The sequence below is a fragment of the Balaenoptera borealis genome (assembly GCF_965194805.1).
Source record: "Balaenoptera borealis genome assembly, chromosome: 3".
Taxonomy (NCBI): domain Eukaryota; kingdom Metazoa; phylum Chordata; class Mammalia; order Artiodactyla; family Balaenopteridae; genus Balaenoptera; species Balaenoptera borealis.
This window is the reverse complement of record NC_138866.1, coordinates 34,015,361-34,033,987: the sequence shown is the minus strand read 5'-3', so window position 1 is coordinate 34,033,987 and position 18,627 is coordinate 34,015,361. Positions and strand designations below refer to the sequence as shown.

The 18,627-nt window shown below is 46.8% G+C and overlaps 1 protein-coding gene and 1 long non-coding RNA gene across 2 annotated transcripts in view; one reads left to right on the top strand and one right to left on the bottom strand.

Annotated features, from left to right (window-relative positions):
• Positions 1–837: 837 nt before the first annotated feature.
• Positions 838–17,619, bottom strand: LOC309626213. The gene is made up of 3 exons (XR_014243034.1): positions 11,206–17,619; positions 5,845–6,061; positions 838–4,338 (listed from the first exon to the last, which is right to left on the bottom strand). It is a non-coding gene; the product is annotated as an uncharacterized lncRNA (long non-coding RNA).
• The window catches only part of PLEKHH1 (pleckstrin homology, MyTH4 and FERM domain containing H1), a 50,085-nt gene continuing 42,387 nt past the window's right edge, over positions 10,930–18,627 (top strand). Inside the window, exon 1 of the mRNA XM_082386459.1 lies at positions 10,930–11,062. The gene's annotated coding sequence lies outside the window, so the exon portion shown is untranslated. The remainder of the gene's footprint in view (positions 11,063–18,627) is intronic.

The following is an 18,627-nucleotide window of genomic DNA, read 5'->3' as shown; positions in this document are numbered from 1 at the left end:
CTGCATGTCTGTTCAGAGTGCACAGGCTAAGAAGGGAACTGGTTGCTCGAGGCCTCATCTTGACCTGGTAAGTGCCCTTGTGGGCAGTTGTATGATGGGAGATTAACACTACACCATATCCTGGAGCTTTTACTATTTAAGTCCAAATTCATGTTGTAGGAAGACATTGGGCCCGGTGGCTCCCACCCCCATCCTAACTGAATGGAGCTGGATGATGGCCCGAAACTCTAAGAATGTCAAAGGAAGGTTCATGAGGGTCTCTGGTGCTGCAGTCCAGGAGTATGGATAAACGTGGGTGAGTGTGGAGGAGTGAGAAGGGGTAGAAGGAAGGAACAGGGGCTCCAGACTTTCTCCCTGAAATCATCCACCATGCTGCTCCCGCCCAGAACCTCACAAAGTCAAGCCTCTGGACTACACCCAACTAGCTTCACATTCCTTCTTTCCTCAAGTGGAGACCACGGCTGAATACGACATTTCCCTTGCAAGATGTAAAATGGGCTTGGATTAGAACTAGGCCTAACTTAACTCTGTCCCCAGACTTGTGTCTGTTCCTTCAAGACCTGGACAACTTCCAGACCACAAGAACATAGTGTATAATAGGAATCCAGTAATGCTGTCGTGGTCATAGCTTAATTGCTCTGAAGAGGTAACAGGATCCAGGCAATATCAAAAGCATGTGAGTCCCCTCTGATCTCAGCATTGGTCCTCAGCTCGCCCCCTTGCCAAATCCCTGCCCAGGATCTTCACCAGTTGGAGACAGTGAGTTGGCATTAAACTTGAAAGATGGGAAGTTATGAGGGCTAATTCTGGTTCTCTGACTGGCAGATTGTGGCTTTAGAGTTAGTTGTCAACTTCTCTGAATCTCAGTTTTCTACTTTACTGATGAGATCAATATTTTAAAAACATTTTAATAGCTTTATTAGAAAAATGATTCATACTCCTTATAAAACATTCACATAATATAAAAAGAACAAAGCAAAAACTAAAAACATTACACCAAATTTCTACACCCAAAGATAATCATTGTTAATATTTGGCGGAAAAAGTCTTCTACCCATATTTACATACATATAGTTTTATACATATAGTTTTACATAAAGTCAGTTATATTATACATACTTTTCTAGAAATTGTTTCACTTGACATTAAGTAATGAATATTTTTCCATGTCAATAAAAATAATTCTTCAACGTAAATTTTAATGGCTGCATAGTATTTTATTTTCTAGATGAATTTTAATAACTTATTTACTAGGTTCCAACTGATGGACATTTAGGTTATATCTTTTTTTCTTTACTTTGTTATTATTGCTGCTATAAATATTTGGGGCAACACAGTCTTTTCAAGCATCCTCCTAACAAGAAAAATATTGAATGATGTAGCTCAAGGAAGGACACAAGAATCATAAAACTCTGTCAATGAGAACAGGAATTTGGCGTGGAGGAAAAGGCCCTAGAAAATTTTTAGTGATCTTTACCTCCATAAATGGTTTCCAATCTTATGTACATTACTACATATGTACATTACTATTCCACTGGCTTGAGTGGCAAGTATATTTAGGGAAATTTCTCATTCTGAATATTCCAATCTATTTATTTCTTTTTCTAAAATTTAATTAATTAATTTGGTTGCACCGGGTCTTAGTTGCGGCAGACAGGCTCCTTAGTTGGGGCATGCGAACTCTTAGTTGCGGCATGCACGTGGGATCTATTTCCCTGACCAGGGATCGAACCCGGGCCCCCTGCATTGGGAGCGCAGAGTCTCTACAACTGCACCACCAGGGAAGTCCCCACCGATGAATTTATTTCAACACTAAGATTTTGCTTCCCAAAAGAATCATGTTCTTCCCAAGAGTGTCTTTGTTCCAGAGATCCTGGGTCCACTAGGCACAACCCCCTGTGCCCTGCAGGGAAATTCCTGCTTGCAGGTTCAGGCAATTCCAGATGCCATCTGAATGTTTATCCAGTGGCCAATGGGACAATGCATAGTGTTTGGAAGGAGCAGCAGTCACGTATCACTCCCAGAGCAATGCCTGTTGGTTTCCCATCCTAGGAATCGGTGTGTTCTGCTCCATCGCTTACCTCCCTTCTTATGTACAAGACCTGTCTGTAGGCTCTACCTGATTCCTTTGGGTGGACCCAACTCTGTAAGAAGAAAAGGACTAGTGTTCCCTCTTCTGGACCTGAACCAGGAAATTGAGAACCTAGAAATGTGGATATTCCTTTTTGGAAAGGTGCACTGTCCATAGGACCTCTCTGAGAACTCCAAAGCTCACTTTTACATGAGGAAAGCTCCCAATAGGTGGATTCCCTCAGTGCTCTGAGTCGAGCAGTCTGGTTCCACCTCCGTGTCCCATCACTTTATCTGTGGCGGAGTAAAGATGATTCTCAACGCTCAGCTTGGACTTTGTGCAGAAGAGACTCTTCCTGTGCCCTCCTCTTATGGCACAGTTGGGTGAGAGAGACCTGGAAAAAGTGCCAAGCTGATGGTCTGTGCATACTGGAGCCAGGCAGCTGGGAAAAAGGAGAATGTTCTTTCCATCTATCCCTACTTCACCTTAGTCTTTTAATACCACTAAATTCTCCTATCCCCTTCCCTGAAACTATGTAAAATTGAACAAGGACATAGGATACAGAGTTTAAAGTCTCCACTTTAGGCAGAGCTTAAAGCTTCGTCAATCACCACTTTTCAAAGTGACCAAAGCCTGCAGCGGTCCAAGGAGAAGGGAGCAGATCTAGCCCTAGGTGTGGCTGGGAGCAAGAATGCAGGGGCTCAGGGTCCTTTAGGAAAATAAGCCATGCCGACCACTAGATGGCGCTGAGCAATAGCCTCCGACGTCCTGGCGGGTCCTGGGTCACACCCAGGACTCTGAGACGGAAGACAGGTTTGTCATCTGGACTAAACCCCCTTCACAAAAAGGCGTTGGCAACAAGAGCTTCCAGTAGGATATGAGCCCTGACGCTTCTGGTAAAAACCCCGAGCCTGAGCACAACGATCAGAAGCACAAGGAAGCAAAGGTCTGATTGATCAAAGGAGACCTACTGGTTTCATCCTAAACCACCCAGGTGTGGGGCAAGGGCTGCAGCGGCTATGCCTTCTCACTCATTCAGGTATTTCACATCTTCCCTTCTCTGTGAATGCTGGGGTGCTTGCTGGCCCAGTATTACAGCCACCCTGGAAGGCGCCCTGCAGGGGAGCGCGGTATCCCTGAAGCAGAGGGAACTCCAAGCCCTGCTCCACCCCGGTTCATAGGCCTCTTCCAGTCAGGAGAAGCAGCTGCTTAGAGGGGAAGCCAAGGGGCTCCCCAGGCTGCTATAGCACCTGCCACCTACTTGGAGCTGGTCTCTGCCCAGCCCGTCCTGCCCCCTGATGTGAGCTGCCATTGTTTTCATCTGTGATGAAAGCTAATGGAGAAATAAGACAGCTGGTTTCAAACCATGATGTTGCAAGTGCTAAAATGATCTAGAATCCCAGTTAGATGACTGGATTTACCAGGTTCTCATTCCCTGAGCTCCATCAGCTCCCAACTCAGCTTCCCTTTCTCCCTCCCTGCCATCTCCTTTCCCCCCTCTCCGCCCCTGTCCTACCCAGCCCCCATCCGCCTGGCTCTCTCTTGCTTGGGGAGCCCACAGCTGCACTGCACAGATCATTTTGCATTGATATCTGTTGTCATTACATCAGCTCTACCCTGTGTTCCCCTCTGGGGCTGTTGCTGCTCTCTGAGAAGATCACTGGAGTGTTGGAATATGATATATGACAAACCAGTCAATACCAGGCACCCTACGGGTCCTAAGGAGCAGGGAAATACAGAGCCCTGAGCCTGAATGCATGTTTTTAATAAATGTCCCCGGGATTTCATGATGGGGAATCACTGCCTACCTTCTCACTGGAATCCTTCTCCTTCAGGCCCTCCTTCCACCTAATCCTCTTAGTAGTTAGTTTCCAGGTCCCTAGTCTTTGCACATCTTCCTAGTCCTTTACCCCTTTATACCTTCACGTTCCCTCCTCATTTAACAACACTTACTAGGTGCCTATCATACGCCATGCACAGGGGCAGACCTTCATCTCCACCCCTCAGGGCAGATAAGAATCCTGCTCCCTGTTTTCCAAATGCAGAACCCCTCCACTCCCCATCCTCCGCCTGGCTCTCTTTGGCTCCAGAGCCCACAGCGGCACTGGACAGATCATTTGTGGGGATACAGGTGGTAACTGCATCGGTTCTTCCCTGTGTTCCCCACTGGGAAGAGCCTGGATTCAACGGCAGGTATGTCTGCTTCTGAAGCTTGTGCCCTGTGTTCATCCGTCACACTTGCCACAGACTGTTTCCTCACGCAGTGCCTGGAAAATAGGAAGTGCTCCATAAATACTTGTTAGTGAGTAGCTGAATGAATAAATGAAAGAAGGATCCACACTCAACGTTAGGATACACCCACCCAATACACACACAAACACACACACACACACAGAATTCTGCCTCTGGGCCTTCTCGTTTCCTTCCTACCCTGCACCTCTCTGCAAGTCCCATCACTGCCCTCCCAGCCCCACTTGGATGATGACTGAGCCTCTGTGACCCAGCCCATGGTTGCTCTGGCTGCTCCCAGAGATTCAGCAGTAGAAATAGCCTCCCGAAAGCTACCAAGCTCTGCCCCTGCTCCTGAGGCAGAAGGCTGGACCAGGACTGGCCCTAGGGCTCCTGAGAATCTGAGGCCCCTCCCCCTCTCCTCTTTGCTTTCCTTCTTCCCCTTTGTTCTCCTTCCAACAGCAACTGAGAACCAGGCCCTGAAGGCAGAAGAAGGGTTGCTTTGATTTGGGAGGGTTTCCATGAGGCAGGATGGATCTCTGGAGCCCAGAGCCCTGCTCAGAGAAAACAAGTGGGGTTAGGAAGTGAGGTCTCTAGAAGGCCCAGGACATGGGGAGGATGAACCGTCAAACATTTCACCAGCTCTCCTAGAGTTATTGCTGTCTCTCAAGCTATCTTGCTTAACTATTGCAATCCTGCAACAAAGAGAATTCTCTGGGAGCAGATACCACCTCTGGACCTAGTAGAGGAGATACCGAGAGAGGGACATAGGAGAGTATCTGGTAAACATTAGACCTCCAGCAAATATCTGTTCAAAGAATGCATAACAAAAGCTACCATTTATATAGCACTTGCTAAGTGTCAGACACTACTATCTCATTGAACCCTCTCAACAAGCCTAAGATGCGAGAATTATTATCACCATTTTACAAACGATAAATTAACTCAGAAAGCTTAAGCAACCATCCCAAGGTTACATCAGCACACATGTGGGAAAGCTGGGACTTGAACTGCGGTCTGGCCGGTTCCAAGGTCCCCATTCCTTCCCACAGTGCTGTCCGGGGAACCAGGCACAGACTAGGATGCTGTTATATTGACTCTGGAGGAATTTCTTTTTTAACTATTTCAGTCTAAACGGTATGGTGTATGGATATAAATGGACTCTCCTCTCACTCCTAGAGTGGTTAGTTAGCACCTGAAGTGCTCTAATCAGGAATCTGCACTGTAGAGGGTGGTTACATAAACACTTCAAACGCCATCAAAATGTACACTAGCGGGCTGGATGTGCTTGAAGGATGCTAGAAATAATCTTTCACTGGTGAAATGAGTGGCTTTCAAAATATGGAAGTAGCCAGAAAGATGATGATGAATGATGTGTGAGAACCAGACCAGGCCAACTCCCCAACTCCCTGGAAGCAGGTTGTGGGACTTTTGGTGCCTGCTTGCTGATAAATGTTTGTATATTTGGCAGACTTTGGCCTTGGCCATGTTTAATGCCCCACCTGTAGGAGGTAATGGAAAGGGGACAAGAGGCCTCCACTCACCTCTCATCTCCAGTGGCTGGAAATATAAGAACCGACAATTGCCAAAGGGCCAAATGAGTTCAGATCTGTTCACAACAGGTGCCTATCCAGGCCTGATGCTCTTCTCGGAAGAGTAAGAGGAGGCCCTCAGCTTCCGTGGCCCAACTGAGCCTTCGACTCCGGGCACATGATGACTTTCTCCCCTTCTCGGTGCTGTCAGGGCACTTGTAATAATAAGCTAACATCAAATAGAAACGAGCTTTAGGTGTGGTGGGTACCATCTCTCCGTGAATCCTTAGAGGGGTCTGGAGGCTCAGAGCCTTTCTCTCAGCTCCCACCCAGCCCTGCCTGCTCCCCTCCCTCTCCCACTGCAGCACCCATCCAACATGGCTTTTTTTTTTCTTTACCTCAGTTTTGCAAAGTTCCCCCTCTGCTGTGGTGACTCCCTCATAATCCTGCCTTTTCCTCCAGCTCTCAGATATTGTGACCTGAAGGGTAGCTGTGGCGAGGAAATAATTTCCCCACTTTACAACAGGACAAACTGAGGCAGGAAGCAAGGAGATGGTTTATCCAAGCTTATAGTTGGGCAGCTAATAGAATCCCTAGAACAACTTGAAAGTCAGCTACCATGAATGAATGAATGAACGAATGAAATGGTGGGAGGAAGGGAAGGAGAGAGGGACATTGGCGTCAGCAGATACTATCATCTGATTCGGCAGCGGCCATGGTTTGACTCTGTCTCAGTCCATGGAGGGCTGCATAGAAAGTGCTTTAAGGACTTCCCTGGTGGCGCAGTGGTTAAGAATCTGCCTGCCAGTGCAGGGGACACGGGTTCGAGCCCTGGTCCAGGAAGATCCCACATGCCGTGGAGTAACTAAGCCCGTGCGCCACAACTACTGAGCCTGCACTCTAGAGCCCGCGAGCCACAACTACTGAGCCCACGTGCCACAACTACTGAAGCCCGTGTGCCTAGAGCCCGTGCTCTGCAACAAGAGAAGCCACCGCAGTGAGAAGCCCATGCACCGCAATGAAGAGTAGCCGCCGCTCGCCACAACTAGAGAAAGCCCGCGCACAGCAACGAAGACCCAGCGCAGCCAAAAATAAAAATAAATAAATAAATAAAATTTTTTAAAAAAAGAAAGAAAGTGTTTTAAGACAAAAAGATTGTGGGGAAAAGACAGTGTCTCAGACATTCCAACCCTTGATCCCAGAGTTAAGTTAGGGGTAGGTCACCCTGAAGGGCCAAAAGAATTCATCCTTGGGGAGGCGTGGCATGGGAGCCAGGCCTCACTGGAGCCTGAACAGCTGCCTCTGATGACTGGGGACCAATGAGAGGGCAGGTGGAGGAGACATCAGAGACCCAACCAGAGCTCGGGGGAGGCAGGCAGGACCTTTCTGGGCCGCTAGCATGGGGTGGCTGGGGTCAGGCAGAGGAGGCAACTGTAGCAAAGAAGACTGGTGGGACGATCCCTAGCATCAGACGGGAAACTGCTCTGCCGGTGTGCATCCTTGCCAGCCTGGTTATTGACTACCTGCAGCCCCCAAAGAATGCCAGGGTCTAGGGCTGTGGGAGTCACTTTGTCCCTGGAGTGGAGGAGGGGGCAGGCCCATCCTCCTCCAGGCATCCATTCTCCCTGGGGACTACTAGGTAGGGACTTATAATAGTAAATAGAAGAGCTATAAAACTGAGCTCTAAAGGGCATTATTGGGACAACTGGGGAAATTTAACTATGGCCTGTACAGTCAGTGATAGTATTGTGTTGATGCTCAATTTTGTAAGTGTGATGATATTAGGAAAACATGCTTGTTCTTAGGAGGAACATGCTGAAGTCTCCATGGGCAAAAGGTCATGATGTGTACAACAAAGTCGCAAATGGAAAAAAAAAAAAAAAAATATATATATATATATATATTCTCACACACACACACACATATGTACATGGAGAGAAAAAACGAGTCAGGGAGAGAAAGTAAATGTAGCAATGTGTTAACAATTGGTAAATCTAGGTGAAGAGTATATGGGTGTTTAATGCACAGTTTTTTGCAACTTCTATAGGTTTGAAATTTTCAAAATAAGAAGTTGGGGGGAGATTTGAGGGAAGAAGAATAGCTATCACTTATTGAACAATGATCAGATCCCAATATTTACGTAACTCTATTATCTGACTTAATCCTCAAACCAGCTCCAGAGGGAGACATTGTGATTCTCACATTAAAGATATGGAAACGAGTCCCAGAGATGCTAACGAACTCGCCAAAGTTTACAGAGCAGGGATTGAAACAGAGCCCAAAGCAAGGGGGAGGTCATGCAGAGGAGTGTCAGCTAACACTTTATTGAGCCTTTCTGTGTGCCGGCAGTGTTTTAAAATCGTCCGTGTGTTTAACTCGTTTCATCCTCCCTCTCTAAAAGCTTTGTGCTTTGTGATAAATCACTTCATCGTCGCCGCTGGGAGGGAACAAAGGGGCACTCAAACACACTGACAGAAGTGTAGATTGGTGCAGTCTCCTTTGAGCACAGTAGGGCAGCATCTATTGAAATTTAAAATTCACATTTTGTTTACACCCAACAATTCCACTTCTAAGTGTTAAACCATAAAGATAGTCATATATGTGGACCAAGAAGTATGTAAAGAGATACTCATTGCAGCAAGGTATACAATAGCCAAGGACTGGAAACATCCTAAATATCCATCATTAGGAATGCTAGGTAACCATTTTTAAAAGTAAGGCAAATGAACAAACATAACAAAACAGAAACAGAGTTATTGGTACAGAGAACAAACAGGTGGTTGCCAGAGGGGAGGAGGGTCGGGGGAGGAAAGAAATAGGTGAGGGAGATTAAGAGGTACAAATTTCCAGTTGCAAAATAAATGACTCACGAGTATGAAATACACAGTGTGGGGAATATAGTCAATAACCATGTAATATCTTTTTATGGTGATTTATCATAACTAGACTTATTGTAGTGATCATTTTGAAATATATAGAAATATCAAATCACTATGTTGTATAAGAGGAACTAACACAGTGTTGTAGGTCAATTATACCTCAAACACAAAGTAATTCACAAACTCTTAGAAAAAGAGGTCAGATTTGTGGTTATCAGAGGCAGGGTGGGGCGGAGGGGGGGACTGGATGAAGGTGGTCAAAAGGTACAAACTCCCAGTTATAAGATAAGTAAGTACTAGGGGTGTAATGGACAACATGATAAATACAATGAACGCTGCTGTGTGTTATTCATGAAAGTTGTTAAGAGAGTAACCCCTAAGAGTTCTCATCACAAGAAAAAAAATTTTATTTCTATTTCTTTAATTTTGTATCTGTATGAGATGAGGGATGTTCACTAAACTTATTTCATCATGTACATAAGTCAAGTAATGCTGCACACCTTAAACTTATACAGTGCCATATATCAATTGTATCTCAATAAAACTGGGGGGGAAAAGTAAGGTATCTCTAAGTGTGCTGACGTGTCACACTTAGTGTCCATGAATGGTAAAGACAAGAGAAAAAAGCCTTCCTCAGTGTTGAAAGGGATATATAAAAAATATATATATATATGAATACACATGCATTTATGAATACATGAATACTTACGTATGTTTTATATCTTGAAGGAATACACACAAAAATTTACAACAGTAGCTGCTTTGGAGGGGGAGTGATCTAGGGCACAAGAGACAGGGCAGGAGGAAGGCTTACTATTCATTGTTAGCCCCTCTGTATTATTTGAAATTTATACTATGTGCATGATTACCTGTTCAAAATGAGTGAGTGCATGCATGCATGCATGAATGAGTGAATGAATGAATGAACAAACGAGTCTCCCTTACAAACTCCACAGGACTTGCTTTTGGGCTTCCTTAGGCAACCACTTCCAGTGTTGAAGGGGACAGCAGAGGCCAGTGTCCCACAGTCTGGGGCTGTTCGATTCCAATCCTCAGGAGCTATGAATCCATTTGCAAGCTCAGCCCCTGAAGTCCCACTGACCCAGTTGAATTTTCACCCTTGGCCTCCTGAACTACTAGGGTCAGCTTTCCATAGAGTCTGGGCTCTCAAAATTGTGCATGAGAATTACCCGGAGAGTTTATTAGCTGGGCAAATTCCCAGCCTCACCTCCAGAGACTCAGATTCAAACCTGGGGTGCAGCCAGGGGCTCCTGTACCACTGCCAGGAGGGAGACTTCTAAAGCCCCTTTGGAGAAACGGACCCTGGTGACGTCTGCCCCTGTTCAGGCTTATAATGAGAGCCCGCAGGATTGGGGAAGAAAGCTCTGTTTTGAAACGCGGATTCTTCCCTGCAATATTCCTCATATTCATCTTCTTTACCCCATATCCACCTAACCAAAAATTGAGTGCTCCACTCTCCTCTGGGTGTAGGATTGTACTGGTGAGCTGAGGGACTGCAAGGGTGCACCGCGAGCTGCCCGCAGGCGGTGGCCTGTTGGCCTTTCTGGCTCCTAGGCCGGCTCCTTTAAAATAAATGAGTGCATGCATACATACAGTCGTACAGACGCAAGCAAATTACCCTTTAGGCTGTGGCGAGTTTTGTTTTGTTTCAAATTACAAATCAGAACTTTGGTCTGCCAGTGGGACAGACTTCTGCTCCAAATATCCGGGCGTGACGGTTCCTGCAAGTCGCCCGACAAATGCTGGAACCTCCTTTTGGGGGGAGGGTCTGGTCTAGTGCCGCGTCCCGCGAGGGTCCCAGTTTGGTTGGGAGCTGAGCAGATGCCAGGGCTTCCCGGCCGCCCCGGGCGGCAGCCGATTCGGCCTCCACAGAGAGCTCGGGGCCGCAGTCCGGGAGACACCCCCCTCCTCCCCGCGGCCCACGGGACCCCGCCGCCGTCCCCGCCGCCCCAGGGACGAGCCCAGCGGTGCGGAGAGGTGGGAGGCTGGAGCCTGCTGAGGTCATTTCCTGTGCCTCTCCGCGAGCCGCCCCGGGAGCCGAGCCCGGCGCTCTGCCTTTAAGGAGCGGGCGGGGAGCGGACGAGGAGGGGGCGCGGCGGAGCGTTGAATGGGACGCTGCGAGGTCGGCTCGGCTTTGTGCGGCCAGCCGGCGGGCACCCCTCCCGGCCCAGCCCGGCCCACCCCGCCCACCCCGACCCCTGCTGCCGGGGAGCGGAGACCCGGCGGCCGCTGCGGACTCGGACGAGATCGACGCAAGGTCAGCGGCGGACGCGCGCGGGGGAGGACCGGGTGCCCGGTGCGCCGCAGGGACGCCCGCGAGCGGGCTGGAGGTGAGCGGCCCCGCGGGCAGAGGTGGGGTTGGTGCGGGGGGGGCGGGGAGGGTTGGTTCGCGGCCCCGGGAGGGTGTTTGGTTGGGCGGAGAGGATCGGCTCCCTCTGGCCGGAGGGCGATTCCGGAGCAGGTGCCTCCCTACCTGGAAACGAGCTCCCAGCAGCCAGGAGCGCTGGGAGCGGCGGGTCAGGCTCTGGGAACCCGCACCGCGAGGCGAGGAGTAGCCTTCCTGGAGAGGATCCGGAGTTTGGGACCGGCTCGATCCAGTTGCTCCGGGAAGGGCCCTCGGAGCGAACTTGCAGGCTTTCCAGCGCGTTGCCTGAGCTCTCGCTCGCTCTCACTCCTCCCGCTTTCCTTAAAGTCTCATCTCGGGTTGTCTCTTCTGTGATTTCTGCGTGGTTCTCTTAGGGGTCCTAGGCTAGACTCCTAGAGGCAGGTCAGCCAAACAGAAAAGAAAACCAGTTGGGTGCCGAATGACACCAGGAGCTCTGCGTCCTAGGAGCCTTAGAGAGGAATCGACTACCGGGGCGCAGGGGGACCTCAATCGAGGTGGCAGAGGCAATGAAGACCCTCTTCTGGGAGTAGATCCGCTCTCTGTTGGATCTGGCCCTGCCAGGGGACGTCTCCTCCATAAGCTTTTACTATGAATACACCTCATAAAACTCTTCCGGACAGAGCCTTAGTTCCAGCTAAAACTTCTGCTTGAAAGATCATTTTAATAGCAATTTCAATGGAAAAGTCATTCGTTCCTTCATTAAACTTTTTGGACTGTCTTCTGTGCCGCAGACACTGTGTATGGTAACATCACTTAACACTTTATAGAACATAACTTCTAGTCTTTCTGCTTGTTATCTCCATTTGATAAAGGAGGAAACTAGGACTCAGAAAAATTGTGATTTGCCCAAGGTCATATAGCAGAAAAGTGGAAGAGGCAAGACTCAAACGGACGCCTCCTAAAGTCCAAATGTGGGGTTTGCTTCACTGTCCAGCCCCCTCCCTCTCCCATAGGCCTCTGAGGGGGTCTGCCCAGAGCTGGGTTACGGTGGGGTACACCCGGTGGTCCCAAACTCATTGAAACTAAAAGTGAGCTGAGAAAATGTGACTCCCCTCCAGCAGCTGCAGGGAAGGGGTATTGTTCTTCCCACTGTGCTCCTGGGGGAGTGCACTTTACTGTTCCCTCCTTCTCTCTGAGAGGCTGTGTAACTGTGGATCTCTGTTCTCCCTGTGGGTTGAAGAGTGCTTTCTACATGCTGACTCTGAGGTGTCGGGATTCCCTCACTCCCGGTCCAGGTGACTTCATGGCAGGCTGGCCGCTGAGCCACCATCCTGCATTCTCTGGCCAGCCCACCTGAACCGTCTCTCCCTTCTGTCAAAAACGAATTCAAAACTGATCACCTCTGTGGGGAAACTGGCACTTGTTGCTGGCTGGAGTATGAATTAGAATAACCTCAGGGGAGGGCAATTAGGACTATTTGGCCATTTAAAAATGTACATTACTTCGTCCTACAATCCCATTTCTGGAACTTTATCCTTCAGATAAACTCTGATGTGTATGAAATGATGTCTATTTGTTGAACATTCATTGCAGCATTGTTTATTTTAGCAAAAGGTTTAAAACAACCCAAATGCCTGTCAATTAGGGATTCAAACGAAATCATGTAATAGCCGTACAGTAGAATACAATAAAGCTGTTAAAAAGCATGAAGGGAGGCTTCCCTGGTGGCACAGTGGTTCAGAATCCGCCTGCCAGTGCAGGGGACACAGGTTCGAGCCCTGGTCAGGGAAGATCCCACATGCCACAGAGCAACTAAGCCTGTGCGCCACAACTATTGAGCCTGCGCTCTAGAGCCTGCGAGCCACAACTACTGAGCCCGCGTGCCACAACTACTGAAGCCCGCGCACCTAGAGCCCATGCTCCGCAACAAGAGAAGCCACCGCAATGAGAAGCCCACGCACCGCAACAAAGTGTAGCCCCCACTCGCTGCAACTAGAGAAAGCCCACGCGCAGCAACGAAGACCCAACGCAGCCAAAAATAAAATAAATAATAAAAAAAAAAGCATGAAGGGAGAATGGGATAGATAGATAGACAGATAGATGTAGGAAACTCTCTGAGTTATATTAAGTACAGTGTGTATAGTGTGCCACCATTTGTGTGTGTGTGTGTGCATCGTATATAAGAACACTCGTATATGCACTGAACAGCTTGTATTTGCACTGAAAGACACAAATCCCTGTAACAGTAGTTGCCTCTGGGGAGAACTATGGCTGGAGTACAGGGGTGGGAAGAAGCCTTACCTTGCACCATATACTCTTTTGCTTAATATTCAAAAATAAAGAGATAAAATAATTTTAAAAAATCCCCTGACCTCCTCTCTGATCTGGTGGTCAGCACATCTATGGGCTGCGTCTCCTACTATGCCCAGGGCACTGTGGGTTTGCCTTTTGTTTGTTGATAGTAACTGTCATTTATTGAGTGCTTCCTGTGTGCCAGGCTTTTGTAATACCTCCTTTAATTCTGAAAAAATCTGACATAGTGTGGTCTATGAAATTGCCATTTTCGAAGGTCAAAAAATGGTTAAATGTTGACAGTTTCATATGGTTCCACCTAATATTATGGCTCTCCTTTTCAAATATTATTGCCCTCAATTTCAAATAGGCTCAGAGAAGTTAAGCAAATGGTCAAAGGTCACAAAGGTCACAGGATTAATTCGTGCTTGAGCCAGTATTCAAACCCAGGTCTCTTTGGTGCCAGAACTCAGGATCTTACGTACTACACTCTGCCGTTTCTCTTCATTGGCTTTGTCTTCGTGGTTCTCTTAGCCCCTTTTGGTATTTAGATCCCAGAAGGCTTGAACATGTTCACCTTTTCCTCTCTCTCCCAACATTGTGAAATGTGATGCTTACTCAGCACCCAAAAGAGGTTAAATGCATGTTGTTGGCTTGATCACATGACAGTGAGAGATGGAGGGAGTTGTGCCCCTGTGTCCACTCACCCTCCCACCGGCTCCAACCCCAGAAAGGGGGCGCGGAGCTCTTACTTGCCCACCGTTGGGCACATGGTTAGCCTCATCTGCGGAGCACTTTCCAAGTGGGAATGACAAAAGGTGCTCGCGCTCAGAGAGTGAGCCACAGTGAGGTGACAGAGGAGAGCCTAGTGGAAACTGTACCCAGAACAGAGTCCCTGTTACCTTCTGATGCCTCCTGCAGTGACCTCTGACCTCTTTCTTTTAGGCGCTTGTGCTGATTGGCCCTCTTTGCAGGAAAGTCCCAGGATATTCAGACTGTAGACCTGAGCCTCACAAGCCACAGGATCTTTGCTCATCTTCATGTGCCCAACCTCACACATAGGAATCACTTAACAAAAGTCGGTTAAATTAAATTTAATTTTAGCATTTTGTCGATTTCTGGTCAAATCCCTAAACTTGCCAGACCTATCCCAGTTCAAGTTTGCGTTTTCTCTGAGACAGGCTAGAGTCTGAAGTTACCTAACAACGTCCTGTGCCCTCTTTTCACCACAGTCCTACCCGCAGCCCCTGCCTCTTGAGGCATATCTCTGCTGACTTCTGTGGCCGTGTCAGTCCAGGGTGCTGGAGGGCTTAGGGAGTTCCAAAGTAGGTGCCAAGGCCATGGCAACCGTTTGACTCTTGCCTGCCAAGCAGTTTAGCACGCTGGGCACTAGTGGGGATCAAGAGAACTGGCTTTCACAAGAGTGGCTATGAGTTGGTGATCATTAGCTGGCTGGAGGGCACAGGGGGATTTATTGTACTGTTCTCCCTACTTATGTATGTTTGAAGCTTTCCAGAATAAAGCTTGAAACAAACCATTGAACTGGGGTTTGTCCCCAGTTCACATCCCTTATATCATTTCCTAATCTAACACAACACATTAATGCTATATGTGCATTAGGCTAGCCTGGTAGCATAAGACTCTACCACCACTACGGAAGCATCTTCATGGAAAGAGGACAGTTTTAGATGTTGGGAGATCAGGATTCTTGGCCCAGCTCTGATACTACTTGGCTGTGTCTCTAAGCAAGCCACAGATGTGATGAGTTTTCTCATCTGTTTAGTGTGAATTATATCACTTGTCCTCCATCTCAGGGATATCGAGAGGGTAATGAGAGAAATAACACCTGATAAAGCAATGCTTTGAAGAGTCAAGGACCATTCTGCAAGTTCTTTCTGCTTATCCTTGTGCATCTTTATGGGAGGTACAAGTACAAGGTGACTTAGCAGTTGAGGTTCATCTTACTGGTACCTTCCCTTAACATCCTGTGTTATATAGCCGCAGCTCTGGCCACCTGCTTCTGTCAGAAGAGCCTCTGGGCCTTGGCTTGGCAGCAGGCACCTTGCTCCAGATCCGTTTAGAAACCTTTTAGCTCTCTTCGCGTGCCGAGACAAGCCTCACAAGAGTGCCAGCTCCCTCGCCAGCATCCCCAAGGCAGGGAGAGAATTAAGCAGAGCACTTGATGGGTTCAAAACCTTGATGTCATGAAGATGCTGGATTGGGGAAAGTGCTCCCTACAGACTAGGTATAATCTCAGGTGTCACAGCAAGGCAGAGACCAATGACATATCTTATTTCCAAAGTCCCTGGAGATTTTGATAATTTGGGTTTCCACTCTCCCAGTGGAATCTGAGCTGCAGTTTTGACAATAAGAGGGAATTAACATTCACCAAACTTTTTTTAAACAACACTAAAGGATTGAGTTTCCCCTGCCCTTTGGTTTTACTTGGGTGCTTTTACTGCTAATTCTTAGCCCTGGGCTAGGTTGCAAGACTCCAAGGTCCTACCTTCAGATCTGCCACTTTTTTTTTTTTTTTAATTATGCAGGGAAAGTAAAATCCCCTTAAAGGACAAAGAAAACCAAACATGAAGCCTGCGGGCCTTCTGTGGAGGCCCCACAAGGTTCTGTTGTGTCTTTTCAGCTGTGATCTTAGCTCAGAGAAGGTCATGCTTTGTTTTCGTCTTTTGTCTTCCTGCCCGTTCCAGTTGGTCCCAGTCTTTTGAGGTGGGGATTGCTGGGAGGTCACAATGTCAGATTGTTTGGGATGACAGTTCCGGGAGAGCAGGGCTGACTGAGGTCATGTGTCCAGTGTTCTGAGCAGCCCAGAACCGAAAGACTCCATCACCTGACCCGTCAGTGGTTTAATTGTTGGGCCTTTCTCTACGGGTCCACTGACCCTGTTTTTTAAACAAAAAGTCAGGACACATGATAAATGTCTGTGCTTATGGAGGTTAAAGCGTCAGAATATTTGAGACCAGGGTACCCTGGGAAATCTGGGGTATAGGTTCGCCTTAGTGCCAAGGATCCTGAGAGACCCTATAAAATATTTCATTCTTAAGAGTCCACCCGACTCATTGTGAAATCAACATTGTTTGCAGTTTTTGGATGGGTAAGGAGCACAGTAGCTAAAAACAGGCATTTTGGAATGAGAATCCCAGCCCTACTACTTACCAGCTACAGAACTCTCTGTTCCTGAGAGTGTGGACTAGTGCCCACTCCTTGTCTCATGGGTTCTCATGAAAATGAAAGAGGCCACACGTGCCTGGCATATAGTAAGGACTCAATAAATAATAGCTGTTTGTTGCGTATAATGGGAGAATGATATTGTAAAAGTCAGATGTGGGGTGGGAAGCAATATTGGTGGTTAACCTATCAAGGACAGGCTCACTGATGCTCCAGGGTAATTTTAGTGACATACAGGAGGTGGCTGGGTTTTCTGAAGCCATGTGGCTCCTGAAGAAGGGAAAGGAGATTTTTTTTAAATGGCAATTTTTTTTAACCTTTCTTTTTTTTTTATTCAAGTATAGTTGATTTACGATGTTGTGCTGATTTCTTCTGTACAGCAAAGTGACTCAGTTATACATACATATACATTCTTTTTTTTTACATTCTTTTCCATAATGGTTTATCCCAGGATATTGGATATAGTTCCCTGTGCTATACAGTAGGACCTTGTTGTATATCCATTCTAAATGTAATAGTTTGCCTCTACTAACCCCAAACTGCCAGTCCATCCCTCCCTCCCTCCCCCCTGGCAACCACAAGTCTGTTCTCTAATGACAAATTTTTATTATGGGAAATTCTAGGCATATACTCAAGTAGAGAGACCAGTATACACATCACCCAGCTTCAAAAATTATCAACATTTTGACAAATCTTATTGCATGTATCTCCCTCCACCCCAGCTCCTCACCTCCTATGGTGAAGTTTTAAAGCAAACCCGAGGCATTATATCATTTCACCTGTAAGCCATATGTATCTCTAACAGGTGACATTAAAAAATACTATCAAGACTCTCTGCTTCCACTGCAGAGGGCACGGGTTTGATTCCTGGTTGGGAAACTAAGATGCCACATGCTGCATGGAGCAGCCAAAAAAATAAAACTTAAAAAAATTAAAAATAATAAATAATAGGGACTTCCCTGGCGGTCCAGTGGTTAAGACTCCATGCTCCCAATGCAGGGGGCATGGGTTCGATCCCTGGTTGGGGAACTAAGATTCTGTATGCCCCATGGTGTGGCCAAAAAAAAAATTTTTTTAATAAATAAATAAAAATTAAAAATATATTATCAATCTAGAAAATTAACAATCATTCTTTAAAATCACCTGATAGTAGGGAGACCATATGTCATGGTTTGGGACAGACCAAATTTATACTTGTTGCCAAACATAATTATTAATAGCACCCTGGAAGGGGGATTTAAAAAGTCCTGGTGGTGGATGTGTCTCCCAGCCCTTCTCTGCTTTGTGCCCTCTCTGCGCCTGTATCTCCCTTCTCATACACACTCATACATCCTTCTTCATTTTCTCATCCCCAACCCAGGTTTTTTTTCTCTAAAATATGTTCAGGAGACATCTGGGTAAATTCCCCTGCCTGGAAATATTATAGGTGTCTCCTTGGCTTGTTCTGAATTTGTCTAAAGTGTTTTCCAAAGACTTGTGGTTTTCTCCAGAGGCTACAGCAAAATATCTACCAATTTTCTGGTTTGCATTTTATAACTTAAATGAAAGAGTGAGAATCCGTTCCAAAACAGGATGATTTGATGACAATATATGAAATCCCAACTAAATAGAAAGTTGTCAAGGAAATTTGAAACATTACATTTTCGTTCCATTTTTCCCCATCTAAAATCTATATAGTTGTAAAGAATCAGTACTCAACTGGGAACCAGGGTTCCGCCTCCAGTTAGCCACGTGATCATGGATGAATCTGTAACCCACTTTAAGCCTTCCCTAAACACCCTCCCCCCAGCATAGTCCCCTCCATTTCTCTGCTTCCATTTATCTGCATATTGATTAGCAATTGTGACTACATTGTAATTTTGCAATTAGACTTTACTAAGAGTTCTTCAAAAAGACAAGGGGACCTCTCTCATTTCCCTTTGCATCTCCAGTGCCTAGAACAGTGTCTGGCACATAGAGGTTTGTTGAATGAATAAATTTTTGTTAAATGGATAGTTGAATGAAAAACAAATGAGCCCTACTTTTCACTTCTGTAACAATGAGACTAGGTTTCTCCTTGCGGTTTCTCGGGTTTTGTGATTTCCTGAGGTTGCG